At 26.4% G+C, this 26,919-nt stretch overlaps 1 long non-coding RNA gene across 1 annotated transcript in view; it reads right to left on the minus strand.

Annotated features, from left to right (window-relative positions):
* Positions 1 to 26,919, minus strand: part of LOC122857181 — a 94,403-nt gene that overhangs the window by 14,231 nt on the left and 53,253 nt on the right. The window contains exon 5 of the long non-coding RNA XR_006374186.1: positions 9,127 to 9,177. This is a non-coding gene — a long non-coding RNA (uncharacterized LOC122857181). The remainder of the gene's footprint in view (positions 1 to 9,126; positions 9,178 to 26,919) is intronic.

Consider the following 26,919-nt stretch of genomic DNA (forward strand, 5'->3'; position numbering starts at 1 on the left):
AAAAATAACAAAAATAATAATTTCTATAGATAATACAATGAAGAAAGGGAAAACACGTTTTACTGGCGCGCAAAATTTCATATGAAAACTTTGTTTTGAAACTCACACGTGTCTGAATGAATACCATGCGCAGAAAACAAAAAGAAAATTTTATAAAAACAATTTTGTAATAAAATTCATTCAACTCTATAGAAATTTTGTTTATTTTTATTTATATATTATAATTTTAATTTTATTATCCATCAAAAAAATTGTGGTTTAAATTGAAAATAAATAAACAAAAGTTGCAACAAAATTATTATGAAAAAAAAATTAAAAAATATATATGAAAATTATTTTCTCTTAAATAATATTGTTTAAATATTTAAATTTTATATAAATAGCGTTTTTCGGGTCGAGTTAGATCAATAAAATTGTCAATTTAAGTACATCAAGTTGAGGACGTTAAAAAGACTATACAATTGTACACGTGAGCTTTATTTATAAGCATAAAAAATATAATGTAAAAAAAGTATATTTTATGATGAGAAAATCAAAAGAAAGGGTATTGAAATCGTAAAATCACTGTAACCCCCGTATTTTGCTGCACGCGAGTTTCAAATTTTTTATTGTTCTCATGACTATTGTTATGATATTATTATTTTTTTTGTTCTTTTATGAGCTGGTCACGAGGCGACGGGATCGATCAAACTAAACAGAATTAATTCATCCAAAAAATCATGTCATTAATTTTCAAGTTTTAAATTAATTTATTCTTTCTTTTCCCAACGATATTTATATACGTACATTTTAAATACGGAAGCGTCGGTTCGCGGGCACTTAAACGCACCCGTTAAATTCACCAGCTGATTGACACTATTTAATATTAACTACCCCCTAACAATCATTAATATATTGCACCACCAATAAAATTAATAAAACAATTACTTAAAAAATAAAAACACCAATAATTAAAAAAAAAAACAAAAATTTGATATCACTTGCACCGTTTATTTTTTATTACAAAAAAAAAAAAAAAAACAAAATTATAAATTATTTCAAACACTTGTTCCAGAACACGTCACCGACTTGTTATAAATTTTTTTTTTTTTCTTTTCTTTTTCTTCATTCAATTTGTAAAAATAAATATATTTTTTTTTTTTTTGAATAATTTTAAACTTAAAATAAAATTTATCGAAAAATCACACACACTGCAACTCGCACTTGTTCTCCAGGGCACGTTTTTTTTTTTTGTTGTTAATTAAATTAAAAAAAAAAAAAAAAAAAAAAAAACAAATATTTTCTTTTCAACTAAAAATCACATTGAAAGTTCACAAATTTGACAAAACCATATATCAAATATTTCAGCATATAATCACATGAATTTTTTTTTTTCATTATAAAAAATCATAGTCAAATCACATGATGTTTTAATGAATTTTATAATGTATTTACTTTAATTTTGAATTTAAAAAATCACCAATTATCAAACTTTTTAACAATCATGTTTATTATTTAATTAATTTTTTTTTCATTTATATTCTCCAAAAAAGAGAGAGAGAGAGATTGTATATATAAAAAAAAAAAAAAAAAAAAAGTTATAAAAATAAGTGCTCGTGTGGAGATAACGTGTGTCGGAGCACAGTGGCGTCGGCAACGGCCGGTGAGTGAATGCGCGATGACGTTAAGCACCACTCCTAATACATCCCCACCGAATAATATGTATTCCAGTGTATTCCACCCTCATATATATGAATGAATATATGTGTGTATATATATTTTTGTGTATGCGCATTAACCTGTCCTTGTCTATGACATGGTATTATTTTATTTCTTCTCCACCTATCAACCCATCCACCCATCCACCCACTTTTATCATACACACACACATATCACTGCATATATATAAATGATACATGAACATACAACACACAAACAACATTTAAACATTTCTCTCATCATTTTACTCACTCTTATGCTTATTCACTCTTGTATATATGTACATAAGATTATTTCACATCTCAATATGTATACAACTATCTCACTTTATTCTCAATCCACTTCTTTTATACATATATATATAAATCGGTACATAATATATATACGTACTAGTGGCCGTACTTCGGTTTTGACTCGCCTCCTTAACCCCGCCTCCCACCACCCCCTTATTTCTTTATTCCCCCTCTTTTTTTTTTCATCTCAATGCAACCATCAACATCCGTGTACCATACGGATAAAAAAAAAAAAATCTATGTATTTTTTCTTATTTTATTTATAATAATTTTTTTTATTTGTTTAATTATTGGTGTTTTTTTTTTTTTTTTTATTTAGAGGGGGCTTATCAATTATTGGAGATATTTTTCTTTTATTTCGCGAAATTGGTTGACTCATCGCGAATGGACCGCCATGATGGAGTTGAATGTCAATGTATGGATTTTCTTTTTTATTTTTTTCCCTAAGATTTAAGGGGTATATAGTTTTTAAAAATATTATTGGAAAATTTAGTTGTTTGGATGAATTAATTATGTCTATTTTTGAATTTAATATTTTGAATAATTCGAAATTATCAATCGTTATTTACAATTTCTAAATTTTGAGAATATATATTTTATTGTTTAGATTGTAATACTAATTATTAAATCATACCCTTGAATTTATTTATAATATATTTTTCAAACTATGAAAAACAAAAAAAAATAAATGAATTGACAAAAAACATACTTACTATTTTAATTAAAAAATAAACCAATTGATTTATAATTAATTATTGATTTTTTAAATTTACATTATCTATTTTTTTTTTTTATCAACATATGAATTATTTTCGCCGATCATCTTTGCGACGCACAATGACAAAAGAAAATTTCCCGGAAAAGCGAATGTCATTTATAAAAAAAAAAAATCAATAAATAATTAAAAACCATATAAACTAATTAAACAATATAAATAAACATACCTTGTTAATGTAAAATGTTGTTATTATTTCACAATAAATCCAAAATTAAAAAAAATATAAAAATAAATCACAAACACTGTGTGTGCACCTTTTTGTACTAGGAACTGTCGATACAATAATCCAAATTTTTAAAATTAATCAACCAATAAATCAACAAAAATTATTATCACCAAAATATATCAAAAAAAAATATCCCAAATAAATCACAATAATAAATAAATCAACAGTCATATAAAAATCAAATATTTTTGGCACAAATTTTTCATTAATATATTACTCCAAAATAAGTAATATATTTATTAAAAAAAAAAAAAAAAATAGATAAATTATCTATATCAACACGTATTAAATAGTTTGACACGTAATACTATTTAATTATTTACACAGGCCCCCTACCCCCCTACTGGTTCCATCAGTATCCATGTGTCAAATCCATCATAATAAAATAAATAAAAAATAAATAAATAAAATCATATAATAACAAAAAAATTATGCTGAATGTCATTAACAGAAATCATCAATAAATATTATTATCCAATTATCTTGTTTTTATTGTTTAAATAAATCAATCATGGTTATCCATTAATTCACTTGTATATATTGCACAATTATTTAATATATTTATATTAAATTCACATTTTATTTTGTTTCCTTTTAAATTTTTCAACACAATATATTATTAATCCATATCACAAATAAATATTAATAATTTTTCACATTAATGAATTTTTGAACACACATTGTAATATGTTTTTTTTTTTTTTTCAAATTTTGTTATATTTAAATAATAAAATAAACATATGAAAAAATTAAAAAATATATATTGATATATATTATTTTATGTATATATATGAAAAATAATGCGCGGCTAGCTCGTTGAGCGGTCGCGTTGTGACTGCCCTCAAGAACAACACAAGTTTTCCCGTGACTCGACCAGTGGATAGCAAAATGAAAGTGTACGAGTGAAAGAGATGAATATTGTTGATCGAGTGAGAGAATGAATGAGAGACAGACCCACCTCTTTGGCCACTTCCAACCTATGGGTACCAGCCCACTGGACCCACCCTCTCCTTATTTTTTTACAGCATCATTTTATATTTTTATTTATTCCCCCTTCTATCGATAATATTTATTTACACACGTCAATTTTCAATATGTTTATATTTTATTTTAGCTCTGTGAAAATTCAAGATGAAAAATTATATTTATTTTGAATATTTAATTTAAACTTTAGGGTTTTAAAAAATTCTAATTAATTTTTAATATAATTTTTGATATGTTGATTTATCAATTTTTATTTGATTTGATTTGAAGTTTTTTTAACATAAAAATTGTTGAATTTTTGAGCTATTTTTGACTGAAAATATTTTGGAGTAAAAAGTAAATTTCATAGCTTTTATTTTAATATTTAAAAAATTTTTTTTTAAAATTATTTAATAGCCTAAGAATAAAAAAACGAAAAAAAAATATTCACAATAACTTGGGGTAATAGTAAAATCCAACGAAATTTAAGGAGAAAAATATTTTCGTTATGTAATAATGGAAAAAAAAACCTTGAATTTACAAATAATAGAATAAATAAATAACATGTCAATTTTCTTCGGTACTCAAGAACCACTTTGAATGATGTTTTAAATTTTATGTGTTTTCCTATTTTCTTTTATCACTATTTTGAAAAATATTATGCGTAAAAATTTTGGGTATAAACAAATAAATTTTAGAAAATAAAATAAATAGAAAAAAATATTATAAAAAAAAAAACTTTTTACATGTTACATGTTTCTTCTAAGAGTAAAAGAAAAAGTGGCAATATTTCATCGGCCATTTTTGATGGCGAAAAATGTCTCTCTATATCCGGCGGTAAAAATTTTTCACAATTTTCCATTGTTTCTTTTATGCTATTGTTTTTTTCCGCCTTTTTTTTTTTTTTTTTTCTTTTTAACATATATACCTGAGATACAAAATTAGTTATTGAATATTTTGTTACTACATATATGTTTTTTTTTTTTTTAAGTTTATGTCAATGTGTTAATGTGTATGTTTTTTTTTCGAGAGATAGGATAACAATAGGGTAGGTATATACACCTGTCTGAAACCTGTGAAATGGCTTTCTTTGGACCCCTGCCCCCTGGTGTCCCCTCGTTGTCTTGATATTTTTTTCGTCACTACATATGCGGCAAGATTAAAGAAAAAAAAAAACGTATGGATTTTTATTGTTTTGACGATTTTTAACTTTTGATCTACTAAGTAAAAAGAAAAAAAAAGCACAGCTTGAATTTTAAGGTGTTAAATATTTTTTTTTTTTATTTTTCGTCACGTACAAGATGACATATGAGGAAAGAGACAAAAAACACATGTTTGGAGGATTGAATTTTTGCAAATTCTACAAATTTGTATATTTATTTATTAAAATTTCGTTAGCTTATAAATTTCTAAGAGGACCGTTTTATTAGCATCATTTTTTTATATGAATTATTTAAATTTGACTTGCTCAGGTAGATTTATTTATCATTATTTTACATGGGAACATTTACCTGATGTGAAATCGAATAAAAAAAACTAAATATTTAATTTTTTTTAACCCTGGGAAAAATAGATAGATAGACTCTTTGGAGATGACAGTTTATTGCGTCTGAAAAGCTCAAGGTCATACTGATAATTTTAATTTTTACTACTTTTATATATTATTTACTAAAATTGAGGATAGAAAAAAAAGTATTTTTCTTTATTTTATTTTTATGTTTTAGCTTTTTTTTTTCTTGGAAAAATTTAGTGGAAAGTGGAAAATCAATATAGTGACCGACAAGTTGAGGTCAAGAGTAACCATCAATAAATTGTGTGTCTGTCAATACACAGAAGTTTCTTTATTTTAAATTTTTTTCTCTGCTAATCTTTGGAAATTTGAGGAAAACTCAGGTAAAAAAAAAAAAGTAATATTTACCGTTATTTCTTAACTTTCTTTTCGTTAGTTCTATGTAAGTGCACTGGCCATAAATTTTTATGATTATTTTATTTTTTTTGTCCGAGAACATGGCGGTGAAAATTCAAGGACAAACGCCAAGAAAAATGTTTCTTTTTTTTTTTTTTTTTTACTTTAGAAAACATTTTTTCATTGGAATTAACGGTAAATTTCATTTTCCAATTTCCATGAATTATGCAGTAGGTATATTTTTTTTCCAAAATTTCTTATTTTAAAACTTGTATATTTTTAATATTTTATTTAATTCTTTTTACACAAATTTCATATAATAATTAACACAAAATATAATAAAAATTATAAACAGTTATTTCCAAAATAGGTAAATAACCAACAATACAAATTTAATAATCCATCAAAGTAATTCATCCTTCACAATAAATCCAACATTTATTCATCACAAACATCACTCAAAAAACCCCTCTAAAAATTACAGTCATCAATATCATTTCAATAAATCAAACTATCATATCAAAAAAAAAAAGAAAATAAATAAAATCACAACAATCAAACTAACATAACAAAAATTTCCGCCCAAAAATAAATATTAAAATAAAAAATAACTATCAAAAGCAACAACATACTCCAAACGAATACATATTTCAAATGTGCCCGTTGGTACCAACTAACAAACCACCCCATTTTCCACTACCCCAAAATATAAAAAAACCCCCCACTTATAAAACCCCTTGAATAATTATCAACAATGCTCAGGTAAAATATCCGAAACCCTCTCAACATCATCATCATCATCACATCATCATAAACACAAAAAAACGAAACATTTAAAAAAATTTTTTCCATATTAAAAACAATATAAAAAAAATTCAAAAACTAAAAAACTACATCATAATAAGCCAATGAATTTTCTCAAAAACAAGAAAATAATCATTTTCAATATAAAAAAATCGTAAAAATGGCGATATAAATTTTTTTCATATATTATTTTCTGTACAAAATATTTTTCTTCTAGTTAATTATTGATTTTAATGACATGAGGGCGGTTAGTAAAATAAGGGGGGTAATAAGAATAAGAGGGAGAGGGAGGGTTATAAAATAAGAACGATATACTAAGGGCAAATAAGAGAAGGGTGATAAGGGGGTGGTCCAAGGGGGGTATAAAATAAAAGAAGGGGGAGTATTAAAAAAAAAAGAAGAGAAATATAATAATAATGGGGAAAAATAAAAAAAAAAAAAAAACGGATATATCCAGTGCCAACGCCATCTTGGATGCTGGGCGGAGTAAGAAACGCCGCTGGTTCCCCCCTTATATATCCAATATATATATATATATATAACATCATCGTTGGCCGTTTCTTCGCACTATCTTTTATCTCATTTTTACTAATATATACAAAAATATATTTATCCTTGTTCAACTAACTTTTCTTATGGCAACGAAATAACCCCCAGTAAAATGTCCAATCTCTTTACCCCGCGCGTATATAACAAACTCCAACGCTTTTCCTTCTTCTTTTCCTCCTTTTTTTTTTTTTTTTTATTTATTTTCTTATTCTTATCCTTTTTCTTTTCCCTATCCACTGACTCCCTCTTTTTTTCCTCTTTTTCTTTATTTTCCTGTTCACCCTTCCTATTGCCCCCTTCAACCCCCCTCTTCTTTTCTTACCCCATTTACTTCTTCTCATCATCATCTTAGCATATATGTATATGTTTAATACATATGTATTTTATGTAAATGTAAATTTGTGTGTTGGGGTTTTTCTATATTCTGCCACCACTGTGGCGTCGACGCGCGTTCTCCATCCTTTTTTTAAATTTCCTTTTTTTTTTTATCTTATTTATTTATTTATTTTTTTATTTTCTTCCTTAACTCTCCCTCTGTAGACACCCTGTCTCTCCTTCTCTTCTCTATACCCTTTTTACTTCTTGAACTTTTTTATTCATCTTCTACGACCCCCCCGCCTGCTGCCCCCCAACCAAGACGTGCTATTTTTCTTATTTTTTTACTTATTTACTGTACTGAATTTTTTTTGATATATGTATAAGTTTTTTTTTTTTCGTGATGATAATTAAGAAAGCCGCGGGATATGTGACGAATTTTTTTTTGTTAAAAATAATTCCCCCGGTGATCTGTACCCTTAACTAACACGTACGCCATATTTATTTATTTAATTTTTTTTTTTTTCTAAATTTCATCCCTTATTTTATCATTCAACCCCACTATGTTCTTTCACCTCTCTTTTTTTTTTTGTCTTGTATTTAAAATATATATATTTTTTTTTCTTGTGTATTGTCTCAATGCTGTCGCATGTGATTCGGCTCGGATTAGGCCCACATGTTTTTTTTTTGTTGATGCCAAGACTAAAGAATATATATATATGTAGATTGTAATGTGTGTAGAACAAAAAAATGAAATCGATGAAAAGTTGGTATGTTATGTGCAAATGATGTCGAGTTTGCTTCTGAATTTTTTATTATTTTTATTTTTTTCTATTTTATTGTTTAATGTTTCTTTCTCACTTTTGCATTAATTCATGGGGTGGGGGATACCCCATTGTGAATTAATTAGTTCGTGTCTCACAATGGGGTGCAACTTTTTTTTTTATTTCTTTTATTTTTCATGTGTGCATGATCAACAATCAGCTGAGTCACTTTGACAATCAATATATCTTAACATATATTATGAAAAAAATACAAAAAAAAAAACTTCAAATTCAAATACTTGGATGACAAAATGAGAGTACTAAAAAATTAAAAAAACAAATTGATGATGCTGAAGAATTTTCTCAGGCTAATTTTTCAGTTTAAGAGTAAAAAACTAAATTTTTTTTTTTTATTTTATTTTTAATTCTCACGTTTGCCATTATTGCTGAATGAGGTATCAAAACCTGGGCAATTTCGTCACAGTCGTGGGTGCCGATTCACACTCGATGGAACTTAAACTCGATTGACGAGAAAAAGAAAAAAAAAATAAAATAAATATATATAGTGTAAGTAAAGAAAAAAATATAAGATAAAAGTAGAAAGAATAAAGAAGAGGAAAAGAATGGAAATAAAAATAATGAAAAAAAAAATGATAAAAAAAAAAAGAAATAGGATAAAACACGAAAGGTACTGTGAGAAGTTCGCGGACAAGAAAGGGAGATCTCGATAGTTATTTCGTGTTGTGAATCGACACTCGAGCGAAACGAAGCGGATCGTACATAAGCATATATTTAAGTATATATATATTTGTTTTTTTAATCAATCTTACCTTGGCTTTTAGCAGATGTATCTTCAATATTTTGCCGCAAGTTTTCACACCCTTAAAATAGAAAAACAAAAAAATTAGAAATAATAATATTTAATGAAATTAAAATTGATGAAAAAAATGACGATTATTTTTCCTAACAAAGCTGGAAAATATTTGGATTAATTTTATGATTTTTTACAATCATAATTTGCAGCTTACATTTGTGCAAAAAATTTTAACATTGACTAAATTAAATAGACAATTTAAAATAATACTTATAAACTTTGTAAAAAATAAATAAATAATAAACAAACATATAACAACTTAAAAAATTATAAAATATTCCCATCAGGCTGATTTACATTTAAATATTTTAAAATATATAATTATATATTTAAAAAAAAAAAATATAAAATTAACTATGAATAGCTTATTAGCATGTCAATAGATTGGATCCTTAATTTACCTTTCAAATTATCAAAAGGTAACCTTTTACCAATCCCAGCTGTTATGAAAAATTTAACTTTAAATTGTTTAAAATAAAATAATAGAAAAGAAAAAAATTGTCCCCTTGTAAAAAAAAAAAACAATAAGTTTTCAAAAATTAATTCACACATTTTTTTTTGTTCAAATAACAACAATGATAAATTAAAATAAATCTTTTTTGAAAAACAGATGATATCAATTCTAAAAAATTAATTAAATAAACAAATAAAATAAAAATTTATAATCCAACAGAAATTTTTTGTTTTTTTTTTTGAAATTTAAATTAATGAAATTATTTTATTTCGTACAATTAAAATTATACAAAATTAAGTTAAATGAAGGCTTTTAAATATACACACACATACACACATGATTAAAATAAGGTAAAAAAAAAAAAATAATAATATAAATGTCTATGTAAAATGTTGCCATGGTTAACAAAGTATAAAGCAAGTAAGTAAGTTAAAATACAAAGATACACACAAACATTTATAAACCATATTTTAATAACACAAATATATATATATTAAAATCATACAAGTATAATAAGTATAGAAGTTGCGTGTGCATGCCAAAATGTGAAGAAGAAAGTTGGCAAACGATAATATATATACAAATGTGAATGTGTTCAACTAACGTTGGGCGATAATTATGGATCGTGAGCGTCAGTAGACTTAAGGGTGGTATAAGCAATCCACCCTTTTTCTCATTCACCCTTTTTCTCTACCTCTACCCCCTTTCCTCTCATTTCACCTATCATTCATATATACACACATACATAATATTCATGTGTTTTAAAAATATATATACATACTAAAATTTTATCGCGTTCAATGTTACAAGCACGTACAAAATTCACAAGACTACAAAAAATAATATATATAATAAAAACAACGAAAAAAAAAAAGCCGAATGAGAATGCCAAGATGTAGATAGACTGTACAAAAGTTTGAAAAAAAATTAAAATAAAAAAAATCAAAAGTTAAATAGTAGTGGTAAGTTAGTAAGAGAGAGAGAGAGATGGCTGAAGTGGAAGAGTAGCATGAGGGTGGTGGTGGTGGTGGTGGTGGTGGTTGATGATGGAAGGACAAAATAGAAAAAAAAAATGCAGAAAAAACGAAAAAGAAGGTGATTGTAAAATGAGGGTTGATGGGTGCAATGGGGGTATATGTATTTTTAGTATATCGAATGAATAAAATGAAGAGGGGGTTAAGAAAAGAGACAAATATCAGTTGTGTCACGTTTTCTTAAAATACACACACACACACACACACATATTTATAAATGTAAATATATGGAAAATTTACAATGTTGATATTGTATTTTTATTTGTATGTATATATTTATTATTTTATATATTAGTGTGTGTGTGTGTATAATGGGTAAAAAGTACTTTTCCATGTGACTTTGTGATATATATATTTGCAAAATTGACGGGAGGTAAAAGATAGGAAGAAGGAACCCTCTTGGATTGCAAGTTGATGGGTAAAGACCGCGTGCGTTGATGAGTCTTGAGCCAAAAATAAGAAGAAAAATAAAATAAAATAAAAAAACTACTAGGCTCAATGAGAGAAAAAAAGAAATTATATTTTAAAAAGAGAGACATATCAAGGGGTGGAATTAATGCACGCATCCGAAAAAAAAAACTTTTTTTTTTTTCTGCTGCTTTCGTAGTTTTTTTTATTATTTTTTTTAAAATTTTTTTTTGTTCAACTTATTTTACAGGGTTTTATTTTAATTATTATTATTTATATTTTATTCGTAACAGGGGGTTGGAGGATTTTTTTTTTGGTACACATGTGATTGAGAGGCTTGTTGGAGAATTTTTCTAGTTTTTTTTTTTTTTTTGAAAATTTTTATTTAAATGGTTGAATTTTTAATTTTAAAGATTTTAAATTTTATTTTAGATGAGATTGTTTTTAGGGTTTGTATGCGTGTGATGGTTATCGTTTGAGAAATTTAGGGAGAAGAGAATGAAAAAAATATAAAAAAAAAAAAAATTTAAAAATAGGCCTGTGCTTGGTGGCACCACTCATTATCTTTCTTTTGGTTTTAGTTAAAACGAACTTGTGTGCTTGTCTCGTGGGTCTTATCTATCACCATGAGGGGTTGAAAAATAAAAAAAATAAAAACCTTAGAAATATATAAAAAAGCTTGTCTTGAGTTTTGCTTTTATTTACTCGATTGGGAAAAAGTTTTTTGATTCTGTATATGCGTTTGTACGAGTTTGTTTCATTTTTTTTTTTTTTTCAAACAAAAATATACTTATATAAATAAAAATAATTGTTGTTTTTTTTTTTTAAACTTTCAACTTGTTAACTAGAACCTACTTGTTTTATTTTCAACAGTATATATATTTTTTTTTTTTGACTTATTTTTATGTGATGAAAAAAAAACATTTTATTCTAAAAATTTTTAAGCCCAATAAAACTTTGAATAAGCGTCAAAAGACTATGTTGAGTGGTGTAAGTATCCTTACAACGAACAAGATATCCACTAGTGTCATTCTATTCTTCGAGACAATAAAGAAAAAAAAAATTTAAATAGAAAAAAATATAAAAAATAGTATAACAATAAAATAAAAAAAATTAAAAACGTAGAAAAAAAAAAAATACGTTATTGCTTTTATTTCAATCTATAGGCATATGGCTAAATTTTTTTTTATCGCCAGATTTTAATCATTCGCATTATGAAGAATAACGTATTTATAAAAAATTGAGTTTCAAAATGAGTGTTGGTATAAAAGATTTAAATAAATATACGTCTCCCCACAAATTAAACCATTTTTTTTTTGCTTCTTTCTCTTCAATTCAAACCCCGAATCATTAACCTACAACTCACCCATAAAAAAATATTCAATGCAGACTAAAGACCAAAAAAAAATGCATTTATAAAAAATTAAATCAATATACAAAACAAAAAATTTAAAATTATACTCTAAATAAAATAAATAAATAAAATAAAAAACTCGCTTAAAAATGAATCTTTAAAAATTCAAGATAAAAATAAGTAAAAAAAAAATTTTAATACTGCATATAAAATTGAAAATTATTAAAGATAAAAATCGCATCCAAGTGAAAAAACAATGTATAAAAATATTACTCAAGGGTGTAAGTATTAAAAAAAAAATAAAAAAATCAAATCAAATAAAAATAAAAATGAAAAAAAGAATAAAAAAAAAATTCATAGGTATATATAGTAGCGATGAAAGTGCATGATAATACGATTGATCGTGTGCCGAGGGTTAAATTCGATTTGCTACCTCGTTATATAGTGGTCTGAGGGGTGGTTGTATGAAATTTACCTCTGGTGTGTGTGCGGCAAGTACGATCAACTGATCGGATCTTGTGTCGCGTCTCGCGATATACCTTATACCACAATGTAAATATGTGAAATCTCTGATATACGTTAAATATATATATGAGTGCGTGTAAAAGGTGGTATAGATGTGATGAAAAGTATATGAGTATTTTTTTTATATATGTCGTTGTCGACGTCGACGTTTTAAAGGAGTCAGGAGTCTCGAGGATTGAAGATTCAAGGGGAATTTTTACCGAGGGCTTTTTTTATTTTTTTATTTTTATAAAAGGAGAGAAAGATAATGTCAGTTTATGAGAGAGATGATAAATACACATGTAATATGTATATATATATATTTGTAAGTAAAAAAAAAACGCAAAGGAGCACCTCCAAGGACCTCCGGACTCTTTTTATGAAATACAAGTATATAAGATGTGTTTGTTCCACACAAGCTATTGTCCGTTGAGACTACTACCGTTTTTTTATTTTTTTATTTTTCTATTGTTTGTTACAGTGTCCTCTTTACTTGCAAACTCTCTTCATACTCTCATACACCTCTTCATCGAAATCCCAGCTTTTCGTTTTATATATTCTTTTTTTTACTTATGCTTTTTAAAATGAAATAAAAAAATCATTTTTATGTGTGGAATTTTTTAATAGCTTTATTGTTTATTTAATTATAAATTTTAAATTATAAACTGGTAATTTAAATATTAATATAAAAATAATTTTAAATATATTTTTCTATTTTTTTTATTGGATATATTGTATTACAATTTTGTAATCCAACTCTAAATAAGTTTTGAAATTGAAATACTATAAATTGAAAAATATATATCACTTGTAGAAAAAAAAAAATCGAAAAAGAATTTTGAAAATAATCTGTATGGAAAAATATTTAAAAAATAATTTTCTCATGTAAAATCAGGCATTCTTTTTTTTTCGTTGTTATTATTATCATTCTGATTATTATTTTTGTAAGTATAGATAGTAAAAGATATATATATAAAAAGATGTTAGTAGTTGTATGGTGATGCTGGTTAAAAAAAGGGGTGCGCAAAGATCGCGAATAACCAGCGCTAGCTAGGGGGTAGTTTAAAAGAAAGAAGACGTGCTCTATGTATATATATATATTAGAAAAGGATAAAAATGAATAGAAAAAGATAGGGTTGGGTATTGTCTCAGTAAGGGTGGTTTTTGCAAAGCTAGCCAGGGACTGATGAAAGAAAGATATAGCTAAGAAATATAAAGGATAGAAATGTAAAATAGAAAAAAAAAAGAGGTAAATGCTGAGGAAATGATAAAGAAAACGAAGAAGAAGAAGTATAGAAAAATAAACAAGAAGGATAACGAAATAGAAAAAGATAAAGTACAAGTAAAGGGGTTAAAAAGTAAAGGAAAAAAAAAAATGGGTAAGACGTTGCATGAAGGGTTGGAAATGTAGATAGAATTTCTTCATTTCACGTCTTCACTCACCCTTCGTTTTGACTTTCTTCCTCATTTTCTCCTCAACTCACTCCTCAATGTATACATTTATCCTACTCTTTCTTTCATCATCGTTGCCCAACGACGACTATATACTACACACTCACTATTCACCCCCTTCTTTTAAGAAGAAATAAAATAAAAAAAAAAAAAACCTCTACTCATTTCACCACCCTTCTACCCTCAAAAAACTCTCTCTCCACGCCATTCTTTCTCTTAAGACTCCGCGGCAGTGGAATCGTTAAAATCTGGCCGCGTCCCTTTGCTGCCTCTCCTTTCTCAACATCTTTTCTCTTTATCATCCCTCTTTCTTTGTCCAACAACCCCTCAAATACAGACCTGCTTTGCCCGCACTTTTCTTCTTCATTCTCACTCTTATTTTCTACCCTCTAAGACCAACCAACTACCCTATGCCCAGCTTTTTTTTTTTTTCGACTTTTTCTCTGTTTTTTCTTCTCCTCATTTTTCTGTCTTTCTTTGATATATCAGCCGTCTACAGTCACCAACCCTTGAACGACGCTCACTCTCAGTACTTATACTTTCGACGTTTTTTCTGCTGTAGGTGAATGTATGAACATTTTTTTTTTTTCTTAACTCTCTTTGACTCAGTGTGTCTAGATGTATACAAACCACCCAAGGGTTTCGCACGAGTCTTTGAAAAAAAATTAAAAAAAAAAAAATCTTAGGACATTAATCAAGTACCAATGAAATGATACGTAAATTTATATTAAATCCATAAATACAATTTTAAAATCATTAATTATAAATTTATGAAAAATAATTTCTTTGATTGCGTCGAAAAAAAAAATTATAATAATTAACTTTATATACATATTTTTTCTTTTAATTTTATTAAAAATTTTTTATTAATTAATTATCATTTGCATAATTGATTAATTAATCAAAATTATAAAAAAAATTCAATATCAATTTGAAAAAAAAAAAACAAAAAATTTCAATATATATGTTAAGATTTTTTAATAGAAAAATTTTCTTAACTACTTTTTATCTCTCCCCCATTTTTTACTCTCTCTTATGCATCTAAAGAAAATAGTGTATGTGTATTTTTTTTCTACCTTTTTTTCTCATTTATATAATATATTTTTTTTTTTTTTGATTATTATTATTACTTTTTCTTCGTTTTTCCGCCCTTCGACTTCTCTTTTTCTACCCGAGGAATTACATCGCGAGGGTTGCCATATACCTTAAATATATATATATATGGATGGTGTATATCGGAGGGTAAGAAAGAGGGTAAAAATAAAAAAGACTAGGGGTGGACTCTTTCTCTCTTAACTGTACACATATAAATGTGTATATATGAGCGTCCCGACGCCGCCCCTTGGAGGCTGCGTGAAAAATATGTAAAGTATTGATTGCATTTTATAATTACTTGGAAGCCCTGGCGTCTTAGCTATACCCCGTTACTCATACCCCCTCGATCTTAACGCACCCATACACACACATCTATATACTTTTAACATTATTATACACTTAAAAAAATTTTTTTTCATTTTTAATTTATTTTTCTATCGATAAATAAAATTCTTTAAAACAATTGAAAGAATTTTATCATATAAAAACCAACAAATAAAACATTTTTTTTTTTTATTTCTAAAAGAATTGGAATTTTTTAATAATTTTTATATTAATAATTATTGATTTGATGATTAAAAAAATTTAAAAAATACCTTACATGATAAAAAATATTTAAATTATCATTATGGGAATTATAATTTGTTTGATTTTTTTTTTTTTTTCTTTAAATTCATTTTATTTAACGATGTTCTTTTATTTTAATTATTTGTTAATTTTTTTTTTTTCTTATTTTAAGGGATAAAGATTTAGGATAGGGGTGAATTCATGCAGCTAAAATATAAGGGTAAAACCTGAGGCTTTTTAAATGAATGCTAACGTAAAATCTTAGTGAGTCTAAAAATTTTATATATATATATTGGAAAAGTAAGGGAAAATTCGAGTGAGACTGCCCGCGGCAAAACGAACAAGTATATAAGAAAAAGAAGAAGAAGAAAAATAATAATAATAAGTAGAATATAAGAAAATAAGAGAAATGAAGAAAAAGGATTGTTAAGAATGGGGAAAGAGTTGCGCGAGGCAAAAGACAGTTACGTATATATATAGGTAGATATAAAAAGGGGGTTGTTGAGGAGATTGGTAGATCTTGAAAAAGGGGAAGAAAAAAGGGTTGGTTTAACTGAAAAATAAGACAAAGAAGAAAATAAATATTAAAGCAAAAAAAATAAAATATTTCACGTGAATAATAATAGACTATAGGAAAATGGAAAATAAAAATTATAAATAGAAGAAAATTTAAATATAGAAAAATGAGATTTTAAGGGATGATATGTGGGTGACTGTTTTTATCAACTAAAATTTACTATCATTGAATCATTTACTAACTAACTGACAAAAAAAAATTTTTTTAATCTTTATTATTCAATATAGCTCGTAAAAAGCTTCTCCAAAAATTTTTTTTGAAACTAAAAAAAGTATTTAAAAAAATAATATACAACTTTTAAAGTAACGTAACTATTTTAAACAATTTTTTTATAACAAAAACCACGATAAATTTCTTAATAAATAAATTCCTCAATTGTCAATATTCTGAATACCCTAATTAACAACATACAAAGTTTCTAATTAACATCAAAATACGTGCTCTTAATCAATTCATTATAAAAAAATTTTATAATATTAAATTCAAAAAAAAGAATCTATTGACAAATATTTTATATAAATTTTCAAAGCCCTTAATTTAAAATTCCTACTTATATTAATAAAAACTTTATGACAAAAAAAAAAAAAATAAAATCAATAAATAAATAAATAAAAAATTAAATAAAGTATATGAATTTTATATATATTTTTTGTTATTCAACCCTCAAAAGCATGCCAAAAAATATACCTCTATATATATTTGACAGATTTAAAGTAACTTGGTAATCACCACAGCACAATCCAACAATCTAAAAGTACCGCATAACTACATATACAGTATAAATAAATAAATAAATGTGTATGCATGTTGGAAAGGATTGGTGAGGCACGTAAGGGTTTTTCTCGTTGCTTTCTTATAGACGACTAAGAGTCTCTGACGGGGCCAAGTCAGTTGGATGAAAAGGTTGAGGATTGAGGGTGGTATATATACATATATAGTACCAAATAAGCAAAAAGGAAAATGAGTAAGAATAAGAAAAAGAGAAAGAAAGAAAGAAAGATTGAAGAGGTAAAGAAAAGAGGTGGTGGTAGTGCACAGAAGTTGCGCCCAGCATTTTAATCGATTTCATTTGCGCGCATGTGAGTGAGCAAAGTAAAAGCAGAGAGAAATTTTATATAAGGGGGGTTAAGAAAAGACTCAGGGGGTTGTGATGGGAATGGTTAAATAGGTATGAGGTGTACGTACTGGTCGCGTTTTTTTTTTTTTTTTTTTTTTAATTTTGTATATATATATAGTTGATATAGAAAAGTCTCTTGGTGTTTATACTTTTCTTACTTTATATTTCTTAAACATTTCTTGATTCTTTTTATTTATTTTTTTTTTTTACTCATCATACCTCTGGGCCACACGAAGGAGCACACGATGTTGTCGTCGACGACAACAACAACGACGATGATGACAACGACAGTTTATACATATATATATAAAAAAGGTTTCTTTGTTTTGTTTTACTTGCGTCATTAGGGGTGGGCAGGACGACGGGTTGAGAAAAGCAACAACGACGACGACGACGGCAGGCTCAACACAATCTATCTACATATACACACGAATAGTGACAGGGGGTAGTAGGGTGGGAAAAAAAAGGGGGTGATAAAAGCAAATGCAACAGAGGACAGAAGGGTGTATATAAGTTTAAATCGGTACTCACTGAGGGCGTGGTTTTTTTTACTATCAAATACAGTTTATTAAAATTTAAGAAAAAAAAATTTTTTTTTATCTATTTTATATATTTTTTATCCTGTTATTATTGGTTATTTTATTTTGAAAAAAAAAAAATGTTTTTTTATTTGTTATTTTAAAATGACAGAAACATATACAAACTTTTCATCTCAATTTATTATATATGATTTATATTTTTCCGCACAGTTGAGATTGTGGAATTTATTTAGGTTTTTTTTTTTTTCTTGAGTTATTTTGCTGTCAACTTGTGTTGTTAGTTTGAAATTTTTTTTTTTTTTTTTTTATATTTATTTCTAGAGAAAGAGTCAAGTTTGAAGTAAACGTCGTCTGCCTTGCATAATTTGACTGATGGATACGACACACATACGTTACGTTTAAAACTTTGTAATATCAAGAATATATAGATGTATAATTCAAGCTGAGGGATAAAATTTTGAGAGGGTTGATGAGTGAGAAAGAAATTTTTGAATGCGTTGAAAAAAGAAAAAGAATTATTTGGAATAAGCATACGAGTTTTAAATATATGTACAAATAAATATAAACGTTGTATGCATATTTCTCTCGTTTTTTTTTTAGCCTGAAGAAGAAAAAATAATGTAAAAAAAAATATGTAGGGTAAGGGTTACTTTATTTTTTAGCCTCGTCAAATATTTCCAGTTTACGAATAACGTCCAACTTGAGCTACTTTGACATTTACAGTTAAAAAAAAAAGAAATAAAATAATTTAAATGAACAAAAAAAAAAAAAAAAATACATTTAAAATTGTCTATTTAATATTCTAAAATATAAACAATTTAAAAGTATAAAAAAATAAAATTGATATATATTTTTATTCAATTACTTGTCAAAAAAAAATTCGTAAAGTTTGTAAAGCACGTGGTCGAGAAAAATAGTATAGCTGAATGGTAAAGAATTGAAAATAGTGGAAAGAGAAGCAGTTATATATATACTGAATAAAGAAAAAAAATAATAAAAAAAATTGAGGTGGTAGTGTTGAGTCCAGTGTCGGTCAGCTGATGACGACGCCAGCGCTTAAAATAATACAGGGGTTGCAAGATAAAATTGGAGGGATGGTTTGTGAGGAGAAAAAGGGGTGAGGAATTACCACGTGCGCTGCCACGTGGTTGTTCATCCCCTTTACCTAGGGTCTCTCTTACTCTCGTCTTATAAACCCTCATCACACCCACCTGCCTGCCAGATACATACACAAACCTTAAATATCAACTTAACCTTTACTAAATATATATGTGGCTTTATAAAAACCATCTTTGTTTTATCTTTCAATATATTTTTTATTTAATTTTATTTTGTTTTTGATTGAATATAATAAATATAATTAATTCTTGATAGCCTCAATAAATATACACAATGCTATTAACGATAAAAAAATTGATATCGAAACATCAAAAGATTGTTAAAATTCAATCAAATCATCTAACGAATGTAAAATTTTAAAAATAAATTATTGTAACTAAAGAAAATTTGAATAAAAATTGATTGAAAGTTGATAATTTTCAGACAAATAAAATAATTAATAAACGATATACACACAAAGGTCAAAAGAAAATTAAATCAAAGCAAGTTATATAAAAAAAAAAATAAAATGAACCAGACGAATATTTATATTTTAAAACAATATATAATTGGACCCACATCTTTACCTCTATATCGTAAATATATATCCCAAGTATTCCACCAGTTAAAAAAAAAACTAAACAACAAACTAAAAAATAATAAAAACGGAAAATTAAAATAAAAAATTTCAATCAATTCTGGTGCATGATTGGTATCAATTTAGCCGTAGGCATTGTCGATTATATTCTCAGTTAAAAAACCACTCAAGTCAAAACCCTTTCACTCACCAATGCACCCTTTAAAAACTCCTCCAAAAAATAACAACCACAAATAAAAAAAAAAAGAAAATCTCTCTCCAAAGATCAAATAAACTTTCGAAAATTAAAATTTAAAAAAAAAAATCTTACATATTTACGAACCCATGACACTTTTAGAGATAAATAAAAAAAATAAATAAAATAAATATATACATATATTTCATCCCTCTCCACCAAGTCATTCAACCCCATCGTCATCCTTCAACTTGCAACAAAATCCTAAGGACCAGTACCGAAAAAAAAAAAAAAAAAAAAATTATAAAAATAAATATACATGAATATATATATAAAACCTTTCTCAACTTTGTCAAAAGCTTTCTCCTTTCATCCAAGTACATCAAACTATATATACACCGCATCCGTATATACGGCCACATCGATCCGCCTTAATGAGTGGAAAGAATAAGACAGCCCCCCTCTTTTTCTCCCTTTTTCTCTTACCCCCTTTTTCATCCACAACGCGAAGCAAAATTTTACCCTAGGAATTTTCTCATTCCACATCCTTCACCCCGGGCCATAGTCCTTTCGAAGAGTTTTGCGTCGACGTCGTCGTCGTCGTAGTCGTTGTTATTTCTGTCTCTGTCTAGCTCATATATATACATACATATAAAAGAAGAAGGGGTCTTTAAAATCGGCGACGAGAAAACGAACGAAACGAACGAACGAGTATTGTATAGAGAAATAAGTAGTATGGGTGGTAATGCTCCCGTTGTTTTGTAAGGGTGCTACGTACGCAGAGCCCAATCGTTTGCCTGCGGGGGCAAGAGGAGAAAAATAAGGCTTGGTAAGATGGGAGGTATACATCTCTCCTCTTTCTCCCAATTTTTTTTATTTTTATTACGTTCTCTCTCTCTCTCTCTCTTTCACTTCACCTTCACGTGGAATGTTAATTCCCAACGCTTTAATTCTTACGAATATTTCCCTCGTGCACCCTCGATTGGACAAAAAAAAAAAAAAAAATAGGATGTCTGAACTCAAGAACAAGGGAAAAGAAGATGAAGATTAGAGTGAGGTTTTGAGGGTGGAAGAGGTTTTTTCTTCGAGGGTAGGATCTGTGAAGAGAAAGATAGTTGAGATCAGAGAAAGAGTAGACGTGGATTTTCAGGGTTATGAGGAGGCTGTGTGAGGGATTTTTATTTTGCATATATATACTGTAAAAAGGCTTTTTTTTTTGGACTCGTGATTTTAAGGATTCGTGACCCCCTTCTTACGTTTTTTTTTTTTAATATATTATGCAGAATAACTCGGGGGGTATGAGTAAGACATTGAGAGTTTTTTTTGTTTTTATTTTGGAATTTTTTTAACGTTAGCAATGGCTAATAATCTTTTTTTTTTTTTGCATATAAGAAATGATGAAGACAAAAAAAAAAAATTTTGAATATTATCTGTGGTATTATATCTTTATAGAGATATTAGATGGGTAATACAAAATAGCGGAAGAATAAAAATGAAAAATATGTGTTTCCTTCGATGAATCTATTCAGAGTATTTTTGTTAGGGGATGATGATATTTTTTTTTTTTATATTTATTTTTTTGTTCTTTGTTTTTTCATTCCTTTGATATTTATTTTTACTATTTTTTTTATTTTTCTGTATCTTTTGGAAGTTGATCGAAACGCGGGACTGATGGGTGTTGATTGTCGCGTTAGAGATCGCTGAAATCAGTTCTGTCATATATAGTTTGGGGCTGTGGGGTTGAGATGAAGAAAAAAAAATAAATACAAGAGGGTTGGCTCAGAAAATAGAAGGAAAAAGAGTGAAGATTAAAATTGACTTGGCATTACTGTGTGATGTCCAGTATATAAACCAACGGAAAATAAAAAATAAAACAAATTCTTGAGATACAAGAACGAGATGTGTTTGACAAAAATAAAAAAACATTTTCTGTGTGTTTGTATAAATTTTTTTTTTTATTACCGTCACATCAGACACAACTTTCAACTAGATCATTGATATCAATTTGATGAAATAAAAATAAATAATTCACTTTTAATGCAAAAGAAAAAAAATAAATAAATAAAAAACTAAAAAATCAATTAAATCAATAAAATATCTAATTTAATAATTTTTTAATAAAAAAAAAAACAATTTTCCAACATAAAAATAATATTTCAATTGAAAAAAATGTAATTTAATTTACTATTTAAATAAATAAAAAATATTATATTTTTTCTACTGTAATTTATCATTTTTCATTTTTCATAATTCATTTAATTCATTTTTTTATTTTTCAAGTCGTCATTTTTATACAGAAAAAAAAAAAAGAAATGAAGTAGGCTTGGTAACAGACAAGAGCCAGTGTTTCTCGCGTGCTATTAAATTATATCACACCACACTACCACGGATACAAAAAAAAAAAAATAAAATAAAATAAAATCCTTCTTCAAGAAGGGTCGTTTTATGTATATATATATAAACGACACACTCTTGCCGTTTCTATTCTCATATTTATTTTATTTTACATGTATATATTTTTTTGTTATTTCATCTTTATTCATCAGTATCTGTATCTTTCTTCATTTCATCCCTGTAAATTTCAACCGTTATCATAAATTTCAAGCAAAAGAATCGAGTGTTGCTTTTAATGAACACACTCACTGCCCCGATGAATCCCAACGCCTATTTTCTTACTACAAATACCCCTCTTACTCTTTTTTTTTCCTCTCAATGTTTTTTCTCTTGCCCCTTAGTTAAATTCAAAAGTATCATATTTTCATATTAAATATATTTTCCACACAAATTGTATATGAATAATGTGCTGAAACATCAATATTCATGTAAATTCTCAAACGAAATAAAAAAAAAAGTATAAAATAATAAAGCAAACTAAATATTATTCACTATTATATTTTAAATAATATAAAAAACATGTATATTAATTTTGAATTTTAAATTAAAACAAGTATTAAAAGGGTGTAAAAATATTCTTATCAAAAAAAAATAATATAAAAATTATTAACAAAACAAATCAAAAAGTCAATGTGATAATTTTATATTTATATTTATTTTTTTTTCTGACCTTTTGAGGGTAGTAAAAAAATATTCCACATTGTTAAATCATAAAGTCACGTTATTTTTTTATCGTCACGAATTTATTGAAAGTGATGTTTCAACAAGGAGTGCATCAGCAAATCGAACGAAATAATAAAAAATTAAATTTTCAAAGTATAGAAATAAGAAATTGTGAAGTTGTAAATAGATAAAATGAGTGAGGGGAAGCTTAGAGAGAAGAAAACAAGGAGAAAAAACATTTTAAAGAAGGGGTAATAAGTATACTATCGCACGATATATTTTCAATTTAAAAATCATGTTTCGCTTTACACTTGAATAATATAAAATGTGTTTTATTTATTTGTTTGATTATTATACCACCTAATATATATGAAAAAAAAACGAGTCTATTTAAATATATGATATATCATATTATAAAAGGGTTGTAAAAAGGGTTAATTCAATATCTGATTATGGCTTCAGGTAAAAATAGTTAAAAATTATTCCACTGTGATTTTCAATGAAAAGAAAAGGGGATGTATATTTTTTTTAATATTTATAAATATACAAAAATTATTTTCATAGGGTTTTTGTATAGAATCATGGGAAAAAAAATATATAAATAATAATTTTTTCATGTCGTAAAATAAATAAATAGTTGAATAATAAATAAATAAATAAAATAACATTAAAAAAATATGAAAAACGTGGTCCAGTAAAAGTGATACCGTTGTTGGTATAAGATAAATTTTAATTCTTGGTCAGTACAATATTTACAAGCTTGTAAACATAATGTACAATATATCGACTTGTATATACATTTATATATAAATATAACATATATATACAATCTTTTATTCTTCCTCTTTTTATACTTTATTTTTATTTTTTTCCTTGTTCGATCTCGTGGCGTGCTGGACGATAAATTCCAACTCGAGAGAATAAAATAGATCTAGACTAATTGTGGGAGAGATCCACGACTTACTTACTTGCATCATGGTTTTTTTTTTATTTTTTTTTTTTCATTGTAGTGATATGCTCGCATTCTCTTTGTGTTCCCATGTGATCTTCTTTTTATATCTTCTTTATTTTACTCTTTAAATCGTGATAGATTTATAACTATATAAACAGTTTGATCAAATCGCACATATATATTTATATCCACGAGAATTTGACATTATAAACAACATAATCAAATTTAAATAATTTAAATTAAGTTATTAAAATTAAAATTTATAATATTTAAAAAATAAATTAAATTAAATTAAGATATTAAAATTGTTTTTATTGTTTAGCCTAAAGACCACACGATATACTAAGTTTAAAAATATTCAATAAGCAATAGAAATGTCGAATATATTTACACCAATAATATGTGTAAGTAGGATGTTAGACAATAGCTGATAAAAATCAAATAAACAAAAGAGATGTAATAATAAAAAAAATAAAAAAAGATTTCTCGATTTACAAGTCTTGTTTTGTATGTGTGTGTGTTTATATGTATATTGTTGTGGCATATGGTTTTAGTGGTTATATATATATTGAGAAAAAGAAGATAGTCCCTCTTTATTTCCCTCCCTCACAGTAGGTCCGAAAGGTGCTTTTATATACAAGAGATCGCACGAGCGCAAAGATCAAGCAGGATCGTGCGACCCGGACCCCTCGACTTTTATATGCACGCGGGGCCCATGCCACCATCATATATACACTTGGGCCCTTCTTTCATTTTTATATACAATTTATATATACACATACACAACAGATTACTGCATTTTGTCTGCTCCTCTTTCAATCCATGTGAATATATAAATACATGTACCGACAATCATGCGAGCACCTTCCTTTTATTTTTTTTTTTCACATATCTTTTACTTCCTTCTTCTTATTTTTTCTCACTTTATTTTTCACTCAACCATGAATATACATCTCCCGCAGAGATTCACCCCATGATCTCACTCCTCCAGAAATAAAAAAAAAAATAAAAAAAAATTTCTTATAAAAGACCTTAAGTGACAGGGATATTAACACTTTCATGACAGATTCAAATGAAATATCTTTTTGAAAAATAAAATAATCACACATATCATGTAAATACGTGTGAATAATTTAAGGTAAAAAGTGATAGATAAAGAGGAATAAATATATACATTTTTTTTTTTTTTTTCTACTGAGGGAAATGTGCTTGGTGACGAATTGCGTTAATATTGCAAATAAAAAATTCACCGTCGATGGCAATTTTAGATTTGTAGAAAATATAAAAAATAGAAAGGGGAAAGTTTAAAAATAAAATAAAGTTAAGGAAACGACAAAATTGAGATTGTGGAGAAAAAAAAAAAAAAAAAAAATGATAAAGGTGAAAAGAGGTAAATGAGAATAAAAAGAAAAAGAAATGTCATGATGTGGTTCAGAGTTGTAGTTATATACTCCTAGCAACACACCATCCGGTTTTTAAAATACTTTTTTTTTATATATTTATTTCTTTTTGTATTTTCCGGTGCCAAGATGGCGTTTCTGTTTACTTCGTTAAGCAGTTAATTACTCCCTGAGTCTCAGGGTCCAAGATGTTTAAAGTCAAACTGTATCTCAGTCAAGAGGACGACACAGTAATTCCCTTCTTCTTCATTTTTTTTTTTTTATTATGAAAATATTGAGAGCGAGAATTAAGATAAAAATTAAAATAAAACGAGATAAAAAAAATTTGATCGAGTTTTTTTTTTTTTAATCTTAATTTACCTAGCAGGAAAAAGAGGACTTTTTAACAACTTCCCAAATTGGTTATTCTATTTATCTATTTATCCAACAGCCTTGAGGTTATTCAAGCTAATATTAAAATAAGTCCAGTAACCATCATCAACAATAATTTTATATAGTTAAAAAATTTCCCTCTGGCTTTAGATGAAAATAAAAATATTCATTAATAAAATTGTAATTTAAATATTTAAAAATTAATAATGGCAAATAATTGTTATATAATTTTAACAGATATATTAAAAATAAAAATTAAATTGATTTTTCGAAATATAAAATGATATAAATTAGAAATAAATTTATAATTTTTTTTAGCTAAAACTTTTTAGTAATTTTATTTTAAATTTTTATATTAACTAAGATTTTTATTTGACGTTGGAGTGAGATTTCGATGGTACAAGGATATCGTTTGCATGTATATATATAAATATAAAAGGTGATGAGCCAATGCCAGTGGCCATCTAGTGCTACTTCTAGTTTCCATCAGCAAAGTAATTAATTTTTAATGTACTTTGCCTGCTTATTTCTTTCGTATCACGCTGCTTATATTTATTTATTTATTCATTTTTTTTTTTTCTTCATTTCACTACATAGTTTCTTTCGTTTTTTGTAACTAACTTTTTTTCCAAGATCCCTGCACCCTATACACATCCCATCGTCATTCTCAAGACAAGCCAAGGGAATGAAAAAATTTCCTTATAAATTTCTAATGAAATTATCTAAAATATATATCTACAGAAAATTAACGTCATCAAGTTATAAAATCATGATAAAAATAGAAAAAAAAATAAATAAAAATTTATAATTATTAATTATTTATTTAAACAAATTAATTTTTATTTTCTTATCAACCTGTTGATAAATAATAACAAAGTCAAAAAAAAATCATGTATCGAAAACTTGATCGTCTTTTATATTCATTGGCTTATATAATAAAAAAAAATTGGGCAAAATTACACATTGTAAATGTTTTTGTTAAAATTACACTTTGTT

This window comes from Aphidius gifuensis, linkage group LG5, assembly GCF_014905175.1.
Source record: "Aphidius gifuensis isolate YNYX2018 linkage group LG5, ASM1490517v1, whole genome shotgun sequence".
NCBI lineage: Eukaryota > Metazoa > Arthropoda > Insecta > Hymenoptera > Braconidae > Aphidius > Aphidius gifuensis.